The sequence below is a fragment of the Rhagoletis zephyria genome, unplaced genomic scaffold (genome assembly GCF_001687245.7).
Source record: "Rhagoletis zephyria isolate East Lansing unplaced genomic scaffold, Rhagoletis_zephyria_1.1 Rzeph_scaffold_00701, whole genome shotgun sequence".
Lineage (NCBI taxonomy): Eukaryota > Metazoa > Arthropoda > Insecta > Diptera > Tephritidae > Rhagoletis > Rhagoletis zephyria.
In genome coordinates this window covers 47,069-66,506 of record NW_016157785.1, presented here as the reverse complement: position 1 = coordinate 66,506, position 19,438 = coordinate 47,069, and the positions used below count along the sequence as shown (strand labels likewise).

The 19,438-nt window shown below is 37.3% G+C and overlaps 1 long non-coding RNA gene across 2 annotated transcripts in view; it reads right to left on the bottom strand.

The window, feature by feature from the left end:
* LOC108361128 (uncharacterized) overlaps positions 1-18,839 on the bottom strand; it is a 114,546-nt gene extending 95,707 nt beyond the window's left edge. The window contains exons 1-3 of one of the 2 annotated variants that reach the window (XR_001847235.1): positions 18,676-18,839; positions 18,304-18,616; positions 18,191-18,234 (exon numbers count right to left, since the gene is read on the bottom strand). This is a non-coding gene — a long non-coding RNA (uncharacterized LOC108361128). Of the gene's footprint in view, positions 1-18,190; positions 18,235-18,303; positions 18,617-18,675 lie in introns of those variants that run through there. The other variant, XR_001847236.1, reaches the window with a different exon arrangement.
* Between the last annotated feature and the right edge of the window lie 599 nt (positions 18,840-19,438).

Sequence of the window (19,438 nt, the reverse complement as noted above, 5' to 3'; positions counted from 1 at the left end):
TCAAAATGGGGGGGATTGCCAGATGAATGTACGTAACCAATAGTTATTCAAGACACGAACGATTATATCAGTATAGACACGAATTGACATGGCCACTATGAATACGTCCACACTGACATACGATAAAAGAATCGGTGGTGACATACCACCAGACTAGAAAAATATATTTCTTTTTGGAATTGGACACGGAGCGAACCACACTCATCAGCCCTCGCAAGAACGGTATTAAAAGCTGGCGGCATTCGGGGAGGCGATACTCACCCCTCAGTGGAAATTAATAGAGACAAAAGGTGCCGTCACATTCCTTCCCACAAATCCCCAGCCATGTTGTTGCGTAGAATAAAGAAGTTGTGAGCATCAAATCGGGACTATTCATTTGACAGCAATTGAGTCACCATAAGCCGGTAATACAAAATCAGTACACGTAAGTCAGCCACTTTCTTGCCATCATCCATTGGAAACGAGCTATCCATCAACCGTAAATAAAGTTTCCTGTTTGGACCGTCAAACCAAGGTCAAGCAAATCAGAAGTGCAAGTGTGAGGGAGCTAAGACTTACCAAACAACAAAAAAAATGCTAAATATCAATGGTAAGTCCTAGCTACCTCAAACTTGCACTTTGTTAGATTAAAATTGAATGGGCTAATAACTGAGTACTTAACTTTTTTCTAAAGAGTGTAAATTGCAATACTTGGATGGAAATTCGCAGAGTTTTCTTTAATTTTGCATAAGGTTTGGAACTCTGATTTTTGGGGTTTTTGGTGTAGAATTAACCATATTTTTATAAAAAAATATGGAAAAATAAAATATTTACAAAATTGTTGCCTGTATTGTAAAAACTTCACTGTACTTAAACTTTATTGACTGACTGTATATCTTATTTAAGTTAAGTACGACAAAAACTTTCGAAGTACTTCATATACATATAAGCTTAAAAAGAACTGAATTTACTTAAAAATCAATATGCTTAAATTTAGACAAGTAAGACAAAGTGAACTAATATTTTTACTTTTAAGCAGAACGCACTTTTGTTTTTTACTTACTACTTAAGTTTAATACTACTACTACTACTAATGTGGTTTATAAATTTTTAATAAATGCGTTTAAACATTTGTGATTGTATTGTCCTTCCTTCAACCGATCGTATTTAATATAGAAGGGGAATGTTTCGACAAGCCTGATTAGAAATGTAGATCTAAGGTGACGAATTTATAACAGGTTGGGAACTATAAAAAATGGATGCAGATCGAACTAGATCTCATCTGTCGAATTAGGAACTGGTTTGGAACTAAAGAAAAGGGGATGCAGAACGAACTAGATCTCATCTGTCGAATTTGGAACTGGTTCGGAACTATAGAAAAAGGGATGCAAAACGAACTAGATCTTATCTGTCGAATTTAGAACTGGTTCGGAACTAGAGCCAAAGGGATGCAACGGGGGACAATTGACACTTCCTAGGACATCGCAATGTTAAATTCGCCAGTCGCTAGCATGCAAAAGAGAATTAACGCGCACTAGTCATGGTTCCAAACGCACTAGAACCGAACCAGTTCCGCACTAGTTCGTTTCCCTACAGGGGATGAGATATGCCGTGAATATTTGTATAAGATGATCGACATAGCCTCTCAAGCAGATGTTGACGTGGCTTCCATCATAAGTTATGTCATACAAGGTATCAACGATACGAACAACAATAAAGCGGTTTTGTACGGCGCGAATTCTATAAGTGAATTTAAGGAAAAGCTAATAATCTACGAAAAGATAAAGGGTGATAACCAGCAACGAGAAAATACACGTTTTGCAAAACGACCGAAGTGTGGGCAAAATTAGAGCGGTGCAGTCTTAAGCAAAATCGCGATATTGCTTTAACTGCGGTTCAAGCGAACATGAGTTTCATATGTGTCCGCAGAAAGAGAAGGGGCCGAAATGTTTCGGATGCAATGAGTTCGGGCATAAGCGTAGAGATTGTCCAAAAGCTACACACTCGTCCGCGGTAAGTGTTATTTCGGTAAATAATATGTGCATTCCAGTCAAGGTCAACGGGGTCGCAATTGACAGCTTGCTCGATATAGGGAGTGATATATGCATTATTAAAGAGTCCGTCGTCAATATATTAAAACCGCTGTCTATTGACAGGAAAGTTTCTATTTCTGTGGCTGGTTTAGACTCCAAGGTGTGTACGAAAGGTGTTTGCAAACTTAATACGCTAATAAGTGGCGAACCCTATGATGATGTCAAAGCGCGTATCGTAGATGACAGCAGCATGAAGCACAATATAATATTGGGCGGCAATATTATACGGCAAGCAATTGTAAAAATAGACGCGGGTAAACTGACAATCGTAAAGAAGGTGAATGCGTCGGAGGGATGCAAATGCACAAAATCTGAAAACGCATGCTTCTTGGCAGACATAAAACTTGAAATAGCAGATAATAAGCTTGATTTATCAAACATCCGCGACAAGCCCGTAGCAAATAAAATCCAAAAGATGGTTAACGACTATACACCAACAGCATCGAAGTATTCACCAGTGCAGATGAAGATTATTTCACTGGACGACGTACCCGTTTTTACGNCCCGTAGCAAATAAAATCCAAAAGATGGTTAACGACTATACACCAACAGCGTCGAAGTATTCACCAGTGCAGATGAAGATTATTTCACTGGACGACGTACCCGTCCGAGGCGTTTACCACCGCATGAACAAAAGATTATTGATGAACAAGTCAGGGTGTGGCTACAGAATGGAATCATTACTGAAAGTTCGTCCGATTATGCAAGCCCAGTTGTCCTTGTAAAAAAGAAGGATGGGTCACATCGCCTGTGCATAGGTTTCCGCGAGCTGAATAAAAAGATACGGCACGATCATTACCCACTGCCGATAATTGAGGATCAGTCAGATAAGTTGCAAGGAGCGTTGGTGTTCAGCACGATTGACTTGGAAAATGGATTTTTCCATGTCGAAATAGAACCAAGCAGTAGAAAATTTACCGCATTCGTAACGCAAGGAGGCCAGTACGAGTTTCAACGCGTACCTTTCGGGCTGTGCAATTCTCCTAGCATATTTCAGCGTTACTTAAATTATGCTTTTAGAGAACTAATATATGCGAATATAGTTATCGTTTATATCGTTGATTTAATCATTCCTGCTAAATCCATGGAAGAAGGATTGCAGCGACTGACGACAGTTTTCAAATGTGCTGAGGAAAATGGCATGCGTATAAAATGGTCGAAGTGCCAATTTTTGAGATCCGAAGTCGAGTATTTAGGTCACATTGTGAAAGCTGGTAAGATTTCTCGTGATGAATTTCCCGCAGCCTCGAACTACAAAACAGTTGCAGAGTTTTTTGGGTCTCATGGGATACTTCCGAAAGTTTATACCAGAGTACGCAATTGTGGCCAGACCGCTAAGTCAACTTTTAAAAAATGGTGTACAATTTAGTTTTGGAAGCGCGGAGACGTACGCCTTTAACCAGCTTAAATTAAAATTAGTCAATCCTCCGATTTTGAAGATATTCGAGTACGGTCAGCAGACTGAGCTACATACAGATGCAAGCCAGCACGGGTATGGCGCCATTTTGCTGCAGAAGAGCAACGAAGATGAGCAGCTGCATCCTGTATGCTTCATGAGCAGAAAAATGAGCGATGCTGAAGCCAAGTACTCCAGTTACGAATTGGAAGTGTTAGCGGTGGTGCAAGCCGTCAAAAAATTTCGCACATACCTATTGGGCCAGTTTTTCAAACTCGTTACTGAGTGCAAAGCGTTTGCTCTCACGTTGAAGAAGAAAGACCTAGTTACACGCATAGCACGATGGGCGATTTTACCCGAGGACTATCAGTACGAGGTGGAACATCGCTCTGGTACCAGAATGCGACACGCTGACGCTATCAGCAGAAATCCGACGACATAATGCATGCAAGCAGACGGTGCAGCAGTGCGTTTACGTCAAGCGCAGTCAAAGGATGAAAAGATATGCGCAATAATGGAGGCTTTGAAGCACGGCCCTTACAAAGACTACATAGTCCAAAATGGTATATTGTGTAAAAATTTAAATGGTTCTCTCTTATATTTCGTTCCAGAACGGATGAGAAACAGTATTGTTAGGACAGCGCATGAAGAAGGTCATTTTCACCTACAAAAAACCAAAGAAAAGATCGAACGTGAATATTATATACCCGATCTAACTAAAAGAATCGAGTCGTGTATTGATTCATGTGTAAAGTGCATCCTGGCTGAAAGGAAGCAAGGTAAGAAGGAATCGTTTCTCAACCCCATACCGAAAGGCGAACAGCCATTGGAAACCTTTCATGTTGACCACTTAGGCCCTTTAAGTACAATAACTAAGGGATACCGATATATTTTTGCTATAGTTGATAGCTTTACGAAGTTTTGTTGGCTTTGCCCAACTAGAGCACTTAGCGCAGACGAAGATGTCAAGAAATGTGAAATAGTAGCAGACACGTTTGGCTATCCCAGCCGAGTAATCGCAGACCGTGGTGGAGCCTTTATATCCAATATATTTAGGGATTACTGCAAAAACCATGGAGTGAAGCTTGTGCATGTAACCGCAGGCGTGCCAAGAGGCAACGGCCAGGTAGAGAGGCTAAATTCTACGATTATATCTGTCCTAACGAAACTCGGTGTAGACAAAACAGATAAATGGTTTCAGCCATGAAAAAAACCTAGTAAGGTTAAACCGTTCTCTCAATTTGTCGGCCATGATTTTTTTTTAAGTTTGCCAACATTTTAAAATCATATAAAATTGAGAGCAAGGCGAATTTATATAAGGTGGCTTTACTAGCTCAGCTGATTTTGTGTATGTGTTTCGCCGCACGGCTTCTGATATCAAATTGAAAAATTTTGTTTGAATTTCTACACACACTCTTACAGATTTTGACAGTTTATGCCGCCAAATCAAAAACAAAATACATGTAAATTTTTGTTTTTGTACTCCTGCTATCACATTATATTAATTCGCCTNTAGATATAAATTTCTAGTCGTTATTGTTTTTATACTGGCACAAAGTGCTGGTTCATAACTTGGATCATATATGACTCCTAAAAGATTCATATAAGAGTAAAAAAATGTTTGTTTTTGAAACCCATATTTCTTACTTACCTAGAACTCCTTTCCGACTCATATATTCTGAGCGCTCAGAATATGTTTGCGGTGGTTTGCGGGGTTAAAATTGAAAATGAGAATGTGTGTGTGAGTTTGTTTATAAAATTTTAAAATTAAATTGTTTGCAAACGTCAAGAATTCGAAAAATTCCTCTCAGCGGTTCTACCTTACTATTTTTTTATCATGGTTTCAGCAGGTGACAGTGCTACAGAGAGTATTAAATAACACGTTTCATCGAGCTATTCAATCAACTCCTTTTGAGTAAAGATGAGGGCAAGTAATGAGGAGAAAATCATGCAGTTAGTTGAAGAACTAACTAAGCTACAATGCGAATAGAGAAGAAGCACGTGAAAACGCAAAACAGGCAATATGCAAGATTCAAAATGAAAACAGAAACCAGTTCAACCGAGTGTAAAGCCGCAAAACTTTATAAACTAAACGATCTTGTAGCTATCGAACGTACACAGTTCGAAGTCGGGCTTAAAATCACACCGAAGTTTCTAGACCCTTACAGAGTCACAGTTGTAAAAGGCTTTGATCGTTACCAAGTTGAGAAGGTAGGCGACGGAGACGGGCCTTCTTCAACCACCACCAGTGCTGATAAGATGAAAGCGTGGGTGCGAGAAGGCAAACTATCCAACTTAGATGAAGATGAACATACCAGCGGTGCAGAATGGCCGTGTGTGGGAATGTGCAGTAATAGCTGAAATACAATGCCGGCGAACGGCGAACTCACCACAGCAAAATTCGCGCTGTCAAAATTAGAACACCCGCAACCATATGAAATTGAACACAGCCAAACCGAAATGTGAAGTTCGCTTGGCGGCGTTCCATGACGATAGATTTGCGTGCCAAAGGTGGCCGTATTTCTTTTTTGCTTTCAAAGTTTTAAAAGAAAACAACCTAAACACGATCTTTTTTGTTGTTTGAAAAATATAGTTGTGGATTCGTTAAATCTGGCTTGAAAAAAATTATTTATAATAATCTTTGTTTGTTTTACATTTATATTTGTTATCATTTCCTCATTTCTAAATATGGTTCAGTTTTTTCTAAATATGGTCACCCAAATTATAAAGGCGACTAAATGGGATCAGCTGTTTTCGCTACCGCTCTAATTCTGTTTAAGTAGGCGAAATAGCTGGGCGAACGGTGAACGACAGCATCGCACAATTCGGCGAAGTTTGCCGTTCGCCGGTATTGTATTTCAAGCATAAAGGTCTGGTTATGGATACTTCGCATAACTTCGCACAACAATTTGTACCAGTTCAATAAAAATGTAACTTAAGAAAACGTAAAGCAAAATCTAAACTAAACAGATCGCTAAGTTTTTAAAAGTTCTGCTAATTCCTGAGTAATGGTATACATACAAAATACATAAAAAGAACATACGAAATTGCAGTTTGAAGGTTATACGAAGTTGTGCGAAGTTATGCGAAGTATGCATAATCAGACCATAACGCAGAATAATATCGATGGCAGGCAGTCGAACAACAGCCGCGGACGTAGACGCAAGTTCCGCTCTTGATATAGCCGTGGGCAACCAATCAACAGTTAGCTATCTTCCCTTTTCATTTAATTATACTTACTTAAAGTAGCCATTGCTACAATTATCATTGCTTGAATTTTAATAACTATGCAACTGAATTTTAACTACCAATAACTAAACATAAAACGAATGGCTGCAATGAATAAAAAAAAATAAAAATGTTTTTTAATTGAATTGGATATGAAAGTTCACAGAAAAAAATATTTTTCACGTAATTGAAACGTACCCTATAACGTACATATAAAACGTACCCTATGGTACAATTGTCACAAACGAAAAGCAAACGTTTCTCTTTGGGGAAAATTATAAGATGATCGATGAGCAAATGGGAATTGTTTTGTACAGTTTATTTTCGTACTCTGATTTACATAGGTATGTAAATATAGTTCGTTATATTTTCAAAAGTGAGGTGTCAAATGACAGGGCTTGGCCTGTAGATAAGCAATAAAGTTTATTTATTTTTAAAGGTGGAAAACCTGTCATAAATTTAATCAAAATCATTTAATAAGTTCAATATATATAATAATACGAATTGAAATGGTTTTGAAAATGCTTTACTTTTACACGACACGTAGAAGGGGTGACACAAGTTTACCAAATTAAGATCACTTTGATTACGGAAATAAGGTAACTGGAATATGTACATCAATATGGGTATCAGACAAAAGAAAAAATTAGGCATATTAAGCAAGAAATAAGTGAAGAGTAAAAACATTCCTTAGTTAATTTAAGAGTCCAGTAATTTTATCAGAACAAATCACTGATTCACAATGTATGTATTTGTTATAAAATAACACATACGATGTCGTAAACCTTTGGTTGGACACAATTGTTATTTTAGTTTAACTAAATTTGACTTTACAAATAGGTGGTAACCCTCTTCGTAATATTTGCAAGCTAAAACCTTCTTAAACCTCTCCCATATGGTGATTAATACCTAGCTATTTCAATAACCTAATTCTTTTAATTCCAATGGTAATTGATTTTTTAACAGGTGGCCACCCTCTACACGTAGTTAAGAAATAAACCCTTTTCAAACCCTTACAAATTTCGGTAAATACCCATCTCTTAATAATTCATTTAACTTATTAAAAAAATTGAATTTTTTTTTTTAATATGTTATATATATATAGATTGGCGCTTACACTNCATCTCTTAATAATTCATTTAACTTATTAAAAAAATTGAATTTTTTTTTTAATATGTTATATATATATATAGATTGGCGCTTACACATATGTTAGTGTTTGGCCGAGCTTCTCCTCCGATTTGTGGTGTGCGCCTTGATGTTGTCACACAAAGCGGAGGGACCTACAGTTTTACGCCGACTCCGAACGGCGATTGTATTTTTATGAGAAGCTGTTTTTCATGGCAGAAATACACTCGGAGGTTTGCCATTGCCTGCCGAGGGACGACCGCTGTTAAGAAAAAACCTTTTTTCTATATTTTTTGCGATGTTGCTTTGACCAGGGTTTGAACCCAGGCGTTGCGGAGTGGAAGCGCGCACTGCTTACCACTACACCACAGCGGCCGACATGTTGCAACTCTAAAAAAATTAACCTCTATTTTCTACAGATCAAGCTTTTTAATCTGACACTTTATTTTTGAATATAGAACGAATCGTGCAGATCTGATGGCACTGACAAAAAATAAAAATGCATTAGCAAAAAACGCATTACTTCAAAAAGTACAAAAAATTAGCAACTTTTAATTTCTTCTTTCGAAAGCCAAAAACCCACACTATTTACTAAAAAATAAAAAATAACATATTTTTACGTGTGTTTTTTTATTCATTCTATTAAAATTTACAACTTTTTGAAATTTTCATTAAAAAAAATTTTTTTCTGGAATACCGCAGGAACACTCTGTGTTTATTTTTATTCCAAAATTTTTAGCCCTGCAGCTCTCTACTATCTATATGGAAATAAAAAAACGTCAAACTAACATTTTATTTCAAAGAATGTATTTTGGACATTTGTTTCGGGGAAGAGCTTACACATGGCTATGCTCTTATTAATATTCTTAGCATAAAATTTGTCGACTTTAGTGCCTTCCTGGCGGCAAATAATTCATTTTATAGGGACATTTCTATTCAATTCTTTTTAGTGGATAAATTACCTTTCCAAAAATACCAAACACGTTCAAATTGCAGACAAAGGATTTTTCGATTTTAGCCCACTTAGGCAGGCGGCGCTGTGCGACGGCGGAATAACTTTTTTCTCAATTATTCGCTATGGAATAACGACGAATAACTTTCCGGCAGAGGAATTAGTATTTATTCCAATGGTTTTCCCCAAAAGAGGAATTGACATCCAAAGTGTCAAAATATTAAAAAAAAATTAATTTTTTTTCGATTTTTGAAATTAATGAAAAACTATCAAATCTCTTCCAATTCAACGACAAGAACTCTGCCTGCGTCAAATCAAATGCGTTAATCAAAAAGATAAATACACCACATTGTAGAGAAGGAAATTCTCTACAAAATTGTAGTGCAAGGTATTACGCCGCGACGTATCATTTTCGCGTAATCCATTAGTAAATTCAATAATTTTTTGCTATGTATGAAATACTAGCAGACCCGACGAACTACGTCCCACCCAAAATTAATTTTTTTTACGGAAATATTTTGGTCCAACATTTTCACCAACAATTCACGTTCACGATTTTCAGTGATACATTTATTTGCTTATATTACGGTTTCGTGGTTGTCAGTAGGCATAGTGAAATAATAGGTTTGTTCCACAAGCTACTACTTTGCTCGAGTTTTTCTACAAATAGCTTGTGGAACAAACCTAATATAAAGTGTACCAGGTAACTGACGTCTTGATATTTTAAAGCAAAATTTGATTTTGTTATTATTTTCCTTTAATTTCAGGTGTTCGCTTTTTTCAAGTCTGGCGTTAACCCTTGGTTTTGTTGCATACCTCTGTCCAATTTCGGCTTAAATACTCTTCCTCCCGGACTGAAAACATCAATACTACAACGCTATGTGTGCTTTTGCACATATGGCAAGAGAAATAAAATAAGCTAAGCTTTCGTTAAAGTTACTAAAAGCCAAATAGCGAAAGGAGTTACTCAAACTCTAATGAAAATTACTAACAATTTGCATTGATTTACTTCGGTTTTAAAAAAGCTTGTCGGCGAATTCAACGTGATGCATAATTGTTTATGCATACATATGTATGAAGATATGTTAGTAAATGCCGGTTCGCTACGCTAGAGGAAAACGCAGAATTGCATACTTCTGATAAAACGTTACTACTGAGTAGGTTACCGCGCGTTCATGAGGCAACGGCGAGAGAAATGCAGCAGCCCGATGTGTAGATGAGCGCAATGCGGAAGATAAACTTAGATATATGAGCACGGTGAAAGAATACGAGAAATTTCAGACGGAACGTAGTGCTACTATGGCAGCTTGCGAAGTACAAACAAAATCGCTCTCAGAACCTCTGAAGAAAGGGGATGTAGAGGAGTACGCCATGTTCACTCATCCCGTCATTTCAGCGATGTCGCAAGATACCCCCTTTAGAATTTTTTCATCGACGAAGGTAGCAGAACGCCGCTAGCAGTGCAGCAAAAATGAGTAGAGATAGATGTGAAGGTGTAGAGCAGTGATTCCCAAAGTGGTCCAGGTGGACCCCCAGGGGTCCACGGAAGACTCGACACGGGTCCACAGTGATATGAAAAAAATATGGGGGTCTATGAGGTTTAAATAGGGGTCCACGAAGATTTATCTTGTTTCGATGTAAATAATTTTTTTAGTCGTGTATAGTGCTCTCGAGGCACTGCTGCACTTACCGAATGCTGGTAGGACAATGAGTGGGGCGCGACGAAAATTGCTGGCGGCAGAGATTTAAGCACTTGTGTCTTTTCAATGCTACAGGATAGTACGCCACCATTACCTTTGTTGAAGAGTTTCTATAACATTAAGTTCCCTGAGACTGAATGCTGGTTTTATTCCACCGCTAAGACCGGACTCACACATTGTCGATTCTTCACTGATGACTCCAAAACTGACTCTGGGTCATGATCTGGGGTCTTTTTCGAGTTTAATGGAGATAAGCTTCACTTTTCTGTAGGGGAATATTCTTCGGTCTTCTAGGCTGAGGTAATTGCAATACTCAAAGCCATGAACTAAGGGTGGAACATAGGTGGAGGGGAAGGAGTTTACGTGACTGCAGAGACAACCAAGCTGCACTTAAGGCATTGACCAGCCTATTTAAGTACTTCCGAACTAGTTCGGCAATGCAAGTCTCGACTAAAATATGATGGTGAAGATAACGAGGTTGTTTTACTCTGGATGCGAGGTCACTGATCATTTGGCCAGAGTTGGCTCAGACCAGGCATTCCTCGGTCCGCAACCAGTGTTAGCACTCCCACCTTCGGCAATCGAAGCCACCATCAGAAGCTGGGTGAATACTTCGCTCAGAAATGACTGATAGGCATCCAGGGGATGCTGGTGGGCAAAACTCATGTTGCCTTCAATCTCACAAGGTTTATCTAATTTTTCGCTCTCACTGAGCAGACGACACTGCAGACAACTTGTTGGACCGGTGACTGGTCACTACGCGGAACAAACACCTGACTGCGATAGGCGTAAATGACAAGTCCATTTGCCCATCTTGCATTGAAGAAGATGAGACGGTGGAACACTTTTTATGCTTATTGCTTGCGAGTTTATTTGCCGTCGACTTTTTTAAACTCGATATTACCTCTATTGTCAGTTTCTGAATTAAAAGTTTGGCGTAAAAAGCTTAGCCGTTTTGATGTTTTAAGTTTTTTTTTTTTAAAAATGTGACAAATATTTTTCGCCTCACTTTAAAACTTGGAGCCAAGGCGAATTTATATAAGGTGGTGTTACTAGCTCAGCTGATTTTGTGTATGTGTTTCGCCGCACGGCTTCTGATATCAAATTGAAAAATTTTGTTTGAATTTCTACACACACTCTTACAGATTTTGACGGTTTATGCCGCCAAAGCAAAAACAAAACACATGTAAATTTTTGTTTTTGTACTCCTGCTATCACCTTATATTAATTCGCCTTGCTTGGAGCGATAAAAATAAAAATGATGGCATTAACACAAATAAACTATTTTACATATACTCCACGTGCAAAATCATGAGAGAGGCGAACATTTGATGAGTTTATGGTGAAGATAATGTAAATAACCCTAGCGATCGCAGTANTTTGATGAGTTTATGGTGAAGATAATGTAAATAACGCTAGCGATCGCAGTACTCGTAAAAAATATAACTCTTCCGAGCGAGAGAGTATTTTGATGTATTTACGAGCTCTATTTTTTTTTAAATCTACAAGTGTGTAATCAAATTATTTTTATAAACAGAACACAAGAAAATCTTTTACTTTTATTTTGGACTCTGAGTTTAGTTTTTGAATTCACCCACGATACAAATTTACATTGTTAGATCTAATTTTCACATTTAATTTTTTTACGGGCTTTGGGAATATTTAGAAATGTATCAGCAGGGGGTCCACCGAGACCAGTAAATTTTTGAAAGGGGTCCACGAGAAAAAAAGTTTGGGAACCTCTGGTGTAGAGTCTCGTAATAGCTTACGCCGAGAATGATAGAATACAAGAATGCGCATTCCTCCTGGTGATGACGTCACAATAGCGAAAAGTAAGGGAGATGAAGGAGAGAAAAAATACCATCGGCCGCCATTTGTAAACAAATCGCGGACATTTCTATGATGACGTCACAAAGACAACTCATTATTTCGAATTCGCCAAGAACAAAGTAGTGGTACTGCTGAATGCGCCGCCTCTGTCTCTCTACATCGTGTGCCTACGCCCTCGGCAACCCCGAAGGTCTTCAGCCAGAGTTCGATTCGTCGGAAAGGGGACTAGTCGAACTGTCAACATTTATATGAAGCTCTATTTAGGAGCCCCTCGTAAATTTACGAGGCAAATTTTATGCGTAACCGACCTCGTAAATTTCAGTGTACTATAATGTATGATAAAATACTGAAAACAAATGAAAACAAGTAAGAAAGTCTAAGTTCGGGCGGAGCCGAACATTAAATACCCGGCGCAAATATTATATATATGTTTTTTCACCTTTCCGAAACATACCGCTAGATGGTAAGCCGGGGTGTATCAATTTTGAGTAAATTAGCGTCCTTCAATTTCGAAATATTAAGGTTTCAAGCATTTCTGAAATTTACCGTTATATGAAAAGCGGCCGTAATTTTAGTTCGATTTCAATAATTTTCAATGCTTTGCTTTCATGTGGCAAGCACAATAACCATACCGAGTTGGTAGAACGGTTACCGATATACATATATGTGATCATAAGTGGGCGGTGCCCCGCCCATTTTCCAAAATTTTACCATAAACGTATTTCTTGGTAAAGAATTGTTGCAAGCATCAATTTTGAATAAATTAGCTTCAATATTTACTGATTTATCGAAGATTTTGTATTTCTCAAGATAAACACATGTAACCATAAGTGGGCGTGGCTACGCCCATTTTCCAAAAATTTATAATATTCTTATTTTTCGTCTAAAAATTATTGTAAATATCAATTTTGAGTGAATTATCTTCAGTAGTTACTAAAATATCGCAGTTTTCGTATTTCTGGAAATTACCGTTATATGGGAAGTGGGCGTGGTTAAAGTCCGATTTCGCCCATTTTCAATACCAACCTACCTTGGATTAAGGGAAACCTACATACCAAATTTCGTTGAGATATCTCAATTTTTGCTCGAGTTATCGTGTACACGGACAGACGGACAGACGGACAGACGGACAGACGGACGGACGGACAGACAGACAGACATGGCTTAATCGATTTCTTTTTTCATCCTGATCATTTATGTATACATTTGTCTATATCTATCTCGATTCGTTTTGGCTGTTACAAACAACCGTTATGTGAACAAAATTAATATACCCTTGTGCACAAGTGCGCTCGGGTATAAAAATAATATGTGAATAAAATTAGTAAATTTCATCCACTAACTGTATTTACATGGTCTTGTGCTAATTCTCGCATTTTTATACCCGAGCGCACTTGTGCACAAGGGTATATTAATTTTGTTCACATAACGGTTGTTTGTAACAGCGAAAACGAAAAATACTACGAAACAAAAATGCGTTCACAAAACTCTTTTCAGTCTGTCAAACAGTCTCGTAACAGCCTCGTAAACTTTAAGATTTTACGAGTTTAAGGGAATCTACTTGATATCAGTAAACTAATGGCGTTTTTTTCTCGAAAAAAATGTCACCTCCTTATATGGCAACATAAAGAGCACGCAATATGCATGTGAAGATGCTGAGGAAAGAACATGAAAACTTGACAGCCCTGGCCACGGCAGAATAAAGGCAACATTATATCGAGAAAATAAATCCCTATAAATATCATACAAAGGGCGGCATGCTCGATGGTAACTGTGGCACTGAAATCCTAACCGCAGAAGCAGTGAATGTAGTCATCAATATGATGCCCATTGAGCTATGCCTAAATGATACCACCATGTACTCAGTAGTACGATTCAGAGAGTCTGCGTTGTGGGGATCGAGGACCTTCGGGCATACTCAATCTTAAGCTCTGCCGCGATAGAAAATAAAACCACTGACTATATGGTATCAAGCCCCAATTTTTGCATGTGCGTTTTCCATCCAGAAGGGAATGGAGAAGTAGAGGGTGTATTATCTACTGAAGCCCAAGTCTAAGCTAACCAGAGAACACAAGATTAAGCCAATGTCCATCTCTTTCGTCTAGGCAGAAGGGATGCGCGTCAATGTTTTTTCCGATGCAATGCATCGTGAATCACATTGATGTTTTGAAACGTATCAGTTCAAACAACATCGATATTCGATGCGTCGTAAGAGGGAGGCCCTACCGCGATGGAAGGACCAATTGGAGAAGGACTTGGCTTCATTTGGCATTTCCAATTGGAGTCATCTGGCACAGAAGAGAAACGACTGGCGTGATTTGTTGAACTCGGCCAAAATCTGTTGGGCGGATAAAGTGCCAAATAAGAAATAGAGTAGGTTTCCTGCCTGCGAAGCAGCCCAGGACTTTTTTAAACAGACGGTGCTAGTAATGAAAGAAAACACAGCTACATATTCAGAAATTTTCAAAACATCCATGGGAAGTACTTGGTCTACAGATTTAACTCCTCCAGTGCGGTACTCACCCATTCCAGAAGCACATACATATGTAGCTGTTATGCACCAACCGTCTTATGTTGCCAACCGTCTCATTTTCGGCGGGACTGTCCCGTATTTAAGAGCTATGTCCCGGTCCCTGTACAACGCATGCCGGAACGCGAAATATCCCGCTTTTTGCAAGAAAAAGATATCTCGTTGTAAAAAACTCGAAAAATGTTTATATTTTACAAATTCTATTTACTAATCGACAGTATACGCCGTAATTTGTTTGCTACTGGGTGAAAATTTCTCAACTGGACCTCGGATTTCAGTCAAGTTCGAATTTTTGCGTGAAAATTTGTTGGTAGAGAGGTTTATAGCTGTGAAAGGGATTCTGAGAATTTTTTTGAAAAATTTTAATTTTTTAAGTTTTTATAAGCAAATATATTTTTAAGCAATCTTTTTTTCAAAGCTCATTTTCTCTTAATGTATTTGACGAAAGTTGATGAAAATTTTTGGAAGCGTAGTGACATTAGAGCTTTAAAAAACAAAAATATTTTTATAATTTAGAAAATTTTTTTTTTTTCATTTAAACATTATCGTTTATATTTTCGAAAACTGCATTTATTGAAAATATTTCTAAAAAAAAATGGTAAGGTCTTTTCTATTTTTGACTTACAGCCACAAGCGCGTACAGGAGCAACTAACAAATGGCTCATATTTGCAACTTTTAACATAACCTTATATAATAAAAATGGCATTTGTGGTATTTTTAAGGCATTTTTAGGTTAAGCTTGGTATGTGTTAAAATAATCTGATCAAGTCCATTTTTTTGGAGTTCACACGCAACTGTATGGTTCTAGCGTCATCAGTCTACCATGAGTATGTTAATTTTATGTCTAAGATTGCATAAAAATATATTTGCTTATAAAAACTTTAAAAATTGAAATAAATAAAAATAAATCTCAGAATCCCTTTCACATCTGTAAACCTCTCTACCCACAAGTTTTCACGCAAAAATTACAACTTGACTGAAATCCGAGGTCCAGTTGAGAAATTTTGACCCTACTGCGGTTTCCTGCAGACTGTTTGCACACAATTTGTGGTAACGCCGTTCAATTAGCTGATAATCGTAAAAAGTTGATTGTTTTCTTTTAAATGTGTAAACTCTGGAAAGTAGATGTAAAGAAAACTTGTTATAGTGTCCCGGTTAAAATGAGTGAATTACGCTAACCATGCCAAACGCGACTGCTTTTTTAGTGACGAATGGATTTTAAAAAAGAACTCAAGCACAAGTTTAAAGTACTTTCGATAGTTTTTTTTGGAAAAACTGTCTGAAAAAAATTATCAAAAGTCAACGCGACTTTTTACCAAATANGTTTTTTTTTTTGAAAAACTGTCTGAAAAAAATTATCAAAAGTCAACGCGACTTTTTACCAAATTTTAACTGGCACTTTGTTATACTACAGTGCCAAATTGTACGCAAATTTATTGAATATTTCAGAGTCTAGCGATTTTTATACCCGAGCGCACTTGTGCACAAGGGTATTATAACTTTGTTCACATAACGGTTGTTTGTAACAGGCAAAACGAATCGAGATAGATATAGACAAATGTATACATAAATGGTCAGGATGAAAAGAGAAATCGATTAAGCGTTGACTGTCTGTCCGTCCGTCCGTCTGTGCGCACGATAACTCGAGTAAACATTAAGATATCTTAACGAAACTTGGCGCGTGCACTTCTTTCAGGAGTAGGACGGATGGTATTGAAAATTGGCAAAATCGGACAATACCCACGCCTATCTCCCATATAACGGTAAGTTTCAGAAATACGAAAACTGCGATATTTTAGTAACTACAGTAAATTGATATTTACAATAATTTATAGACGAAAAATAAGAATATTATAAATTTTTGAAAAATGGGCGTAGCCACGCTCACTTATGGTTACATGTGTATATCTTGGTAACCGCTGCACCAATTTCTTCCAAACTTGGCACAGTTGTTGGCTTTGGTGCGGCATACCAACTGGCCGAAAATTTTTAAAATCGGACAATATCCACGCCTACATCTCATATAACGGTAATTTAGAGAAATACACAATCTTCGATAAATATTAAAGATAATTTATTAAAAATTGGTGGTTGCAACAATTCTTTACCAAAAAATACATTTATGATAAAATTTTGGAAAATGGGCGTGGCGCCGCCCACTTATGATCACATATATGTATCTCGGTAACCGTTCAACCAATTTGTACCAAACTCGGTATGGTTATTGTGCTTGCCACATAAAAGAAAAGTTGAAAATAATTGAAATCGGACTAAAATTGAGGCCGCTTTTCATATAACGGTAAATTTCAGAAATGCTTGAAACTTCAATATTTCCAAATTTAAGGACGCTAATTTACTCAAAATTGATACGCCCGGGCTTACCATGCAGCGGTACCTTTCGGAAAGGTAAAAATCATATATTTAATACTTGCGCCGGGTATTTAATGTTCGGCTCCGTCCGTAGACTTTCTTACTGGTTTTAATTGTTTTTGATGTAATGTGAACTATATTTTTATAAAAAAATAATCCATACATTGCGACCAATTCTCTGTGCCAATATTTTATTTAATAATAATAATAATAATAGATTGGCGCTTACACATATGTTAGTGCTTGGCCGAGCTTCTCCTCCGATTTGTGGCGTGCGCCTTGATGTTGTCACATAAAGCGGAGGGACCTACAGTTTTACGCCGACTCCGAACGGCGATTGTATTTTTATGAGAAGCTGTTTTTCGTGGCAGAAATACACTCGGAGGTTTGCCATTGCCCGCCGAGGGACGACCGCTGTAAGAAAAAACCTTTTTTCTATATTTTTTGCGATGTGGCTTTGACCACGTCTTGAACCCAGGCGTTGCGGAATGGGAGCGCGCACTGCTTATCACTACACCACAGCGGCCGACGTATATTTATTTAGTGCGGCTAAATTGCACTTGTTATATTAAAAACTCCACAAAAGCCAAAAATATTAAAAATCAACGCAATTTTCAGCCGCTGAAAACTTGCGCGTTATTATATTAAAAACAACAGGCTATAAAACTGCGTACCAAAAAATTCTACAAAAATTCTAATTAAAAAGTTCAACATTTTAATGAACGTTTGTTGATCTCTGTATATACTTTATAAAGTTTGAAAGTTTGATTTATATGGCTTTCATTAAAGCACGAACTATATTTTTATAAAAATATAACAAACAAATTAACTTAAAAACAAATATTAAAAAAAAACTCACAATGTACTCACTTTTGCGCCCCACTGTATATAGAAATTTACAATTTGGTGTGATTTTTATTTAGAAATTGATTTATCTTTAAGTTATTATTATTATGATAATTATCATTGAAATTTCTATATATGAAAATTTCCATGTATCTATGAAATATTATATTGTTTTGTTGTTCTAAATAAAAAAAAAATAATCAATATAAAGCATAGACATTTATTCCGTTTTATATGCTAGTTTACCTACCCTTTCATAACATTCTGTGTCCCGGTTTCGAGAATGCAGAAGTTGGCAGCCCTGCCTAGCTGGACTCACTAGGAATTCCAAAAGCTCCAGGACAATGTAGTGGAAACTGCAATCGACAGACACCCAATAATTGTGTTAGGTGATTTCAATGTTTGGGCGACGGAGTAGGGTAGTCGAAAGACCAACCAGTACGGCACTGCTGCGTTTCCCCACAGGGTACAAATAAATATGTATACATATGTACATAGAGGTACAACTATTAAAAGACGAGACATTATTATTTCCGATACATTACTAATTCCGATAAGTTGCCCTAAATATGTATATTTTTATTAATATATACATAAACATACATACGCAAAATGTACTTACCCTGCAGCGGAAAGTACTAGTACAGAACTAGTGAATTCACCAGTTTTCGGGACTCGAATACCGGTACCTCGCAAATCTACCACCCATTCTTTCTACTGTCGCATATAACATGGAGTTGTCCTCGGAGGTGAAAATTGACTCCCGCTGCGTAACTTGTTGCCTGTAAAAGTACCAGTTTGTTTTTACGTTGTGCACTTCACAGATACTTTTTCATAATTAAAAAAAAGCGAAAATAAAAATTTTATATTATATGTTCTACATAGTGAGATTTGAACTTGGGCACTTTCGGACAGCATCTTTGCGCACTCAGCTACACGCGCAACATGTAAATGTGCTTTCAAATGTTCGCTTTTAATCAAACCAGGCGACGATCCCCTGCAAAAAATTGTGACTACTCCACGCATGCATTTAAAGAGTTCTCCCTAAGGACCAAGGAGTACTCCAAAATTAACCACAATTCATATACAAAATATGATCCAATTAACATTGCAATGTCCTAAGGCAGGACCATAAAANATACAAAATATGATCCAATTAACATTGCAATGTCCTAAGGCAGGACCATATACTCCCCCTCTGCATTATATCACAGTAGCGCAAAACTACTCCAACATATTAACAATGACATTGTTGTTATATTTTTTCGTTTGTGCGTGCTTTTGTTCTTCACTTCACAGGTGCTTTTTCGAAATTAATAAAAACCAAAAGCAAAAATTAAAAATTACATGTTGCTCTGACGGCATTCGAACCCGAACATGCTGGG